Below are 8,384 nucleotides of genomic sequence, written 5' to 3' on the forward strand. Positions count from 1 at the left end.
TTAAATGAATGTGAATTGTAATTAGTATGAATATTACAATGAATGCATAAATTACCTAGAAATGTGAATTTGAAAAATTATGTTTCCATTATAAACCAAATTAGAATGCTATAAAAATATAAACGAAAAATATAATGAAATGATAAAGCATATAAATTCTTAATGGTACTATGTGCCCATGTATTGCCTAGACACGTGTGTCAAATTGAATAGATTGGCATACCAATAAGATATTGTTTTAGCAGTACTGCAAAAGGCTTTATGCCTGTATTTATGGCTTTATGCCTGTACTAATGGCTTTATGCCCGCACTTATGGCTCTTATGCCCGATTATGTGATATCATGGCTTTTTAGCCATACTGATTGCATACGTGGTTGACGTTCTGCATCCCATGATACGATGGCCCGAGGCACCACGGTGTCGAGTGCCAACGACCTGTTATCCAGTTTAGTCAGCCTGTCGTAGGTTACTTGGGTAGTCTAATTTATTAAAATAAGTTATGAATATTAGCAATTAAAAATGCTAGAAAGTAAATAAATGAGAAGAAGTTTTGAAATAAATTAGATTAACTCCAAAAATTTGTTCCTTAGAATGATCTGAAGTAAATTAAACTAATTCTAAAAATTTTAAATATTACGAAATGATTGTAAACAGTTTAGAAAGTATCAAGGAAGTGATAAAAAGACTAGTAGAAGAATTATAACTTAAATAACATCACAAATGTGACTTTCATAAGAATATAAGTATAAGTAAAAATTTTAGATTTATTTGTACATGATATAAATGATTATTGTAAACTTATGAAAGAAGTGATTCTAGAGAGCAACATAAATAACGAAAGATATATTGTATAGAAAATTTCATATAAACCCAGTAAAATTCTTGAGTATTAAAAATATACTCCAATTATTTTTACTTGTTATATTATTTCCTTGTTATATTATTGCACCGCTAAGCAGCAATGCTTAGCACGATGGATTTATTTCCTCGCGCAGGTACTAAAGTTAAAGCTCAGCGAATACCAAATAGAGATTTTGGAGTTCTGATCTGCAGAGTGTTCAAGGTTATCACCTCCTCAGCAATGCATGTAGATAGGGCTCATATAGATCATATTATGTATTTTGTACATTATAATTAGTTATTATTTGTAATGTAAACTATGAATTGTATGTTAAAATATAGATTATGGAACTGTAATTAATTTGTAGATCATGTAAATTATAAATTTATGTAATCAGTCTGTAAATCATGTAAATTAATAAAACTTGAGAATTTATATATATAAATTGTGCATGAATGGAAATGCATGGAAATGAATATAAAATTGAGATATATGAATTAGATGTGAATTATGAGATGGTTATAAGAATAATTGATGAGATGATTATTGTAAAATATTATTGAAAATTTCAAGCAGGTGAATAGTAAAGTATGCCAACTAATAATAAAATAGGAGAAAATCTGTTGGTTTCTTCGTTTAAAAATAATTGATATTAAAATATAACGAGATGAAATTATTAAAGTAATAAAGTAAGATAAGATAGGGTGTTCCGGCACCGAATGTAGCACACTTTGCTTGGCTACACTGTAGTCGGGTGAGAGGTGTTACAGCATGAGATTTATATGGTTGTATGCAAATATGTGATATATGCATGTCAAATGGATAATGTGCAAAGTGAGACCATAATAGTAATTAAGCCGACCACAAAATCTTCCAAACAAATGATTAAGTTGGTAATGGTATAATTTTGATAATTGTATAATTTTGATAATTATATCATGGCTCTCCATTGAGGCAATTACTTTAAGAAATTTTAAGCAATTGTATTATTGGCTATGAAAACATGGAAATGATGCATTTGTTTAAGAGATTTTCTTAAGAATAATTGTTAAGCATAAGATGTTGTAAGTATGTGAATGATTGGTAGCCAATAATGGATGTGCCTGAGGTCATTAAAGTTATATGCATGCTTACTAGCTCAATGGGATCAACTTAACTAATGCAAGATAAACCAATAATGGATGTGCCTGAGGTTTTGAGCATTAGGGGCGAAATAAATGATTGAACCTCATATGAGATGTGATGGGCAAGGAGTTGCTCACTTATAGTTTATTGTGATTCCAATAATGGATTTGCCTGAGAATGATCAATAAGATTATAAGAATTCAATCACCCACTAGAAATCTATCTAACTAGGATTTCCGTTTCCTACCTTGGAAGTATAGGATTCGCCAAGTTAATGGGAGGACCAATTTGATTAAAAGACCATAATCATTTTGGTTAATTACCTGATATATTTACTAATTAATCTTGTTATTTTACGCAGTAAATATTCTGATAATAATGAGCACATAATAATCACAACCATTCAATATCCTTACGGGCATACTTGATCATAACAGGTTGACAGGACCTAATCTTTCTGATTGGGTCAGAAATCTAAAACTTGTCCTGAACCTAGAACGTATAGGATATGTTCTAGATTCTAAAATTCTTGGTCCCTTACCTCCCGGGGCCACTCTAGAGGAATTAAAAACTTTGGACAAGTAGAAGGAGTATAATATGAGAACCAGATGTTATATGCTTACCTCTATGACTAATGAGTTACAGAAGCAGCATGAAAATATATAGAGTGCAAATGAGATCCTTCTTCACCTATAAGAGTTGTATGGTGAACATAGTAGGAATGCTAGATATGAGATATCTATACAGTTATTCCGAATGAGGATGTCAGAGGGACAGAATGTAGGAGATCATGTCCATAAGATGATCCGGCTCATTGAGCAGCTGGAACATCTTAATTTTCATATGGATTTCCAACTGCAGACGAATTTGATCCTTCAGTCCCTACCAGAGTCTTTTGGGAATTTTGTGATAAATTTCTATATGACTAAGCAAGAATGCACTCTGGCTGGCTTGCTTAACATGCTGGTTATTGCCCAAAAGAATATGCCAGGCAATAAAGGAAAAGAGGTAGCTTTGGTTGCATATTCTTCTTCTGTTGGAAAGTCCAAGAAGAAGAAGAGCAATAAGAAAAGGAAACCTCAAGTTCCTGGACCTTCCAAGAAAATAGCCAAACAGAAGGGCAAGACCAAAGCTAACAAAGGCAAAGAAAAGTGTTTCCACTACCAGAAGGATGGGCACTGGCAAAGGAATTGCCCAGAGTATCTTGTGTCTCTGAAGGACAAGAAAGATAAACCTTTAGAAGGTATGTCTATATCTTGTTATTTAGATTCTAAAGATGCTCCTACTTCATCTACAGCTTGGGTTTTAGATATTGGTGCGAGTTCTCATATTTCTTTTGATATACAGGAACTAGCAAGCAGTAGCAACTTGCACGCACGAGATGTTAGACTCCGGATTGGCAATGGCTCAACTATTGAAGCTTTAGCCATAGGATCTAAATCTTTGTACATGTATGAACATATTTTGTATTTAGATAATATTTTATATGTACCTGATGCTTTTAAGAACATCATTTCTGTATCTAGTTTGACTAGAAAAGGATATGAATTTCAGTTTAAGAATGATATTTGCAATATTTATCTTGGAAATAAATATGTTTGCTCGGGATATATGCATGATGGACTTTATTATTTGGATAAAAATGATAAATACAAATCTAATGCAAGCGATCTAAATGAATGTAATTCCATAATAAAAATCAACTCTAGTCCAAAACGTCTTTGGCACTTAAGATTAGGTCATATTGTAGAAGATAGGATTACAAGGTTGGAGAAAATGGGGATTTTGTCTTCATTGGGTTCTGAACCTACTCTAACTAGTGAATCCTATCTTGAAGGCAAAATGACTAGATCACCTTTTGTTGGACAAGGGTTAAGAGCTGAAAATATTTTGGAACTAATACATAGTGATGTATGTGGTCCATTTAAGGAAATGGCTAGAGGCGGTTTTCATTACTTTATTATCTTTACTAATGACAAATCAAGGTTTGGGTACTTGTATTTAATGAAATATAAACATTAATCCTTTGAAAAGTCCAAAGAATTTAAATCTGAAGTAGAAAATCAAATGGAAAAAAAGTATTAAAACTCTTTGATCGGATCGTGGAGGTGAATACTTAAGTACTGAATTTGATGAATACTTAAAGAAACATAGCATTATTTTCTAGCTGACTCCTCCAGGAACGCCATAATTAAATGTTGTATCTGAAAGGAGAAATCGTACCCTATTAGATATGGTATGGAGTATGATGAGCTATACTGATATGCCAAGGATTTGCATTAGAATCAGCTTTGCATATTCTGAATAGGATTCCATCAAAATCAATCTCTTCCACACCTTATGAGATATGACATGAAAGAAAATCAAGTCTTAAGCATGTTAAGATTTGGGGTTGTTCAGCTTACATTAAAAAGCTGAAGATTGATAAATTAGAAACCAAATCAGAAAAATATCAATTTGTTAGATATCCAAAAGAAAGTTTTAGATATTATTTTTATTTGCCTACATCACAAAAGGTTGTGATAAGCAGAGATGTCATATTTCTTGAACAACAGTTTATTCAAGAAGGTGGCAAAGGAAGGCAAATAGAGTTAGAATTAGAGAATTCTAACAAACCAACAATCATATGGATATAGATCCATCTAGTCAATCTATGCCTATTGATAATACATCTATAATAATTCCTCGTAGATCTACCAGAATATCTCACCCACTAGAGAGATATGGTTTTCTTCATAAAGATGAATAAGAGTTATTTAGTCATGAAGATATAGATCATGGAGATGATCCTTTAACCTGTGAAGAAGCTATATCAGATATAGATTCTTCTAAATGGATTGAAGCTATGAAATCCAAAATGGATTTCATGTATAAGAATCAAGTTTGGGATCTTGTTGACCCACCTGAAGGTATTGTACCTATAAGTAATAAATGGGTTTTCAAGAGGAAAATTGGTTCTGATGGAAAAGTAGAGACCTATAAAGCAAGGCTAGTTGCGAAAGGGCTTTAGCAAAGGCAAGGAATCGACAATGAGGAGACTTTCTCGCCTGTTGCTATGCTCAAATCTATAAGGATTTTATTGGCAATAACTACATACTATGATTATGAAATTTGACAGATGGATGTCAAAATAGCTTTTCTTAATGGAAACATTGAGGAAAACATTTTCATGAAACAACCAAGGGGTTTTGAATCCTAAGATCGTTCCAAGGTGTGCAAGCTAAAACAATCCATTTATGGGTTAAAACAAGTTTCGAGGAGTTAGAACATTCGTTTTGATGAAGCTATTAAATCCTTTGATTTTGTCAAAAATGTGGATGAGCCATGTGTTTATAAGAAGGTTAGTGGGAGCGCCATCACTTTCCTAGTCTTATATGTAAATGACATATTATTAATAGGTAATGACATAGGTATGTTAACAACTATCAAGGTATGGTTGTCAAATACATTCTCCATGAAAGACTTAGGAGAATCAACCTATATTCTTGGAATTTGCATCTATAGAGATAGATCGAAAAGAATAATTAGTTTATCCCAAAGTCTATACTTGGAAAGGGTGTTAAAGAGGTTTAACATGCTTGATTCCATGATAGGATTGTTATTAGTAAGACATGGTATCCATCTTTTTAAGGACATGTCTCCTAAGATACCTGAAGAAAGAGACAAAATGGCTAGGATTCCATATGCTTTGGCTATTGAAAGTTTAATGTATGCAATATTGTGTACTAGGCTGAATATCACATATGCTGTTAGTTTGACTAGCAGGTTTCAATTCAACCTAGGTTTAGAACACTGGATAGCTGTCAAGAATATCTTTAAGTACTTAAGAAGAACTAATGATTTATTCTTGATCTATGGAGGTAGCGACCTACAATTGGATGGTTATACAGATTCTAATTTTCAATTAGACGTTGATGATAGAAAGTCTATCTCTGGTTTCGTGTTCATTTGTAATGGAGGTACAGTTAGTTGGAAGAGTTCCAAATAGAATACAACTACTGACTCCACTAGAGGCTGAGTATATTACTGCATCAGATGCTGCAAAAGAGGCTATTTGGATAAAAGTTCATGACTGAACTTAGAGTAGTTCCTTCTATTGAATCAGTAGTTCCTCTCTACTGTGACAATAATGGAGCAGTTATTCAGGCTAAGAAACTATGGTCTCACAGAAATTCAAACACATAGAAAGGCGCTACCACATTACCAGAGAAATAGTTAGGCGAAGCAATATAGCCATGTAGAAAATAGCATCAGCCGATAATCTAGCTGATCCATTCACGAAAGCTATGTCACAAACTCAATTAGACCTACATCTTGAGAAGATGGGTCTAAGATACTGTAATAAATGGCTTTTGTGCTAGTATGAGATTGTTAATAGTATGCCCTAGAGCATATCATTTTGTATGTGTCTTGTACATAATTTTATTAATAAAAGGTAATTACAATTTTCTGTTTACATAATTTATTTATGTGTAATTAAAAAGGTCCATTAATGTTTTGTTAGAAATTATATTCTTAAGTTGTTACGAATATGAGTGACATTATTTCTAGCACAAAGTATCATAAATTGGTTCATAATCGAGGATACTTCACAAAGAACATGACTTATTTAGAAAGATTGTAATCATGTTTGTTTCCAAATTATTAATATGAGATATTAATAAGGTGGAGTGGTGAGTCTTATGCCACATGACAAATATGATAGGTACTTATATATGATAAGTAGGCCGAACCAGTGATGTTTATGACAAGCACGTAGAGTTTACTCTTGTCAATGCATTGTCATATATCATATCAGTGCATATAATCTTTAGACCTAAGATTACACAATTATCTTGTATTTAAGTGGTTTGAGTTTGATATTGCTTTCATGCTCGTACTGTGTATGGGTATATGGGCATGTGTTAGCTCCTACTAGTTATATATATAGAGATAGGAGTTGATCAGGATGGGATCCGTTACCCTAAGTAAATAGGGATAAAATCCTATATTCATTTAATTGTTCTTGATGATTTAGATTCCTAGCCAAGATAGATAGACTTACCCAAAAAGGAGTTTCTGACAAGAAAGTCTGATTAATCAAGAATTGAAATTAAAAGAGAACACAAGATTCATAGCAAATGGAGTTTGACATGAACCATGACTCCAGCTAAAATTAGAATTTTATAACGGAGAGATCTTAGTGCATGGTAACATATGATTAAAGGTTCATTTAAGGTATTCTTTATTACTTATTGGGTGGCCATGGCATGCTATGCTAGGTGTCAACCATGGTCTATGAGATTCCTAAAGTGATTTAGAGAAATCATTTACAGTAAGAAAGAGTTCTAATGATATTAAGAGTTATATCATTTCTCATTACCAATTAGTAATGAGCCTAGTAAGTCACACACCTACACAAGTTATTTATCAAGTAAAGTATGATTTAATTAATTAATTAAAGAGTTTAATTAATTAATTAATTAGGTTTGATTTGCAAGAAGATTGCAAAGTTCCTAGCATGACTTAAAATCAAATCTAGGTTGTTGGATGTATAATATAAAACAAAATGGTGTAATTAATAGAGATTAATTAATTAATTAATTAATTAATATGTGATATAAATTAATTTGAGGGAGAAATTACAATTTTGGGTTGAGAACTCAAAATTGTAAGCAAGGGCAAAATGGTAATTTTGCACATGGTGACACGTGGCACCATGAGATGGCAACACGTGGCACTAATTAAGGAGTGCCACTTGTTTTCATGTAATGGAAGACTATTTTTGATGATTCAATTAAACCATGACAATTGTCTTGATGAGATTAAAACAAGTATAAAGCAAAATTGAATCATGGGTTGACAAGTGGTACTACATTTATATACTTTGTCTCATGTACATAAATGCAACAAAAAGAAGAAGAAGCAATCTTCTTCTCTCTCTCTTTTGTTGGACGGCAAAACACTCCTCTCTCTCTTACTTTTGTTATTCATAGATTCTTGAAAGAGAAAGTTTGGTTTTCTCTTGAATCAATCATACTAGAAAGAGTTTCTAACTATTATACATCAATATACCTTCACCAAAGCATAAACCCTAAAATATTAGTAGTTGGTAAGCTTCAAAGAGAGGATTTAGGGCAACCATTGGTGATTCCTGGTGACACTTGTGGTGGACAAGTTAGAGGGGCAACATTTAGAGCCCTAGAAGCACCCAAAGGGAATAAGAAATATTGATTCAGCACCTTGAAGGTTAGTTGAATTCAATCCCTTTTTAGTTAGGGTTTAATAAGATTAAATGCTAAATACCAATATTTAATGGCAAATAAGCTCTTAATGTATACTAAAATTATGTTTTAGCATGCCCATAGGCACTAGAGGTTAGCTAGCTGCATAATTAATTTGGTATGCTAGCATGTAACCCTAGATGAATTTTTGAAT

Source organism: Hevea brasiliensis, chromosome 8 (genome assembly GCF_030052815.1).
Source record: "Hevea brasiliensis isolate MT/VB/25A 57/8 chromosome 8, ASM3005281v1, whole genome shotgun sequence".
NCBI lineage: Eukaryota > Viridiplantae > Streptophyta > Magnoliopsida > Malpighiales > Euphorbiaceae > Hevea > Hevea brasiliensis.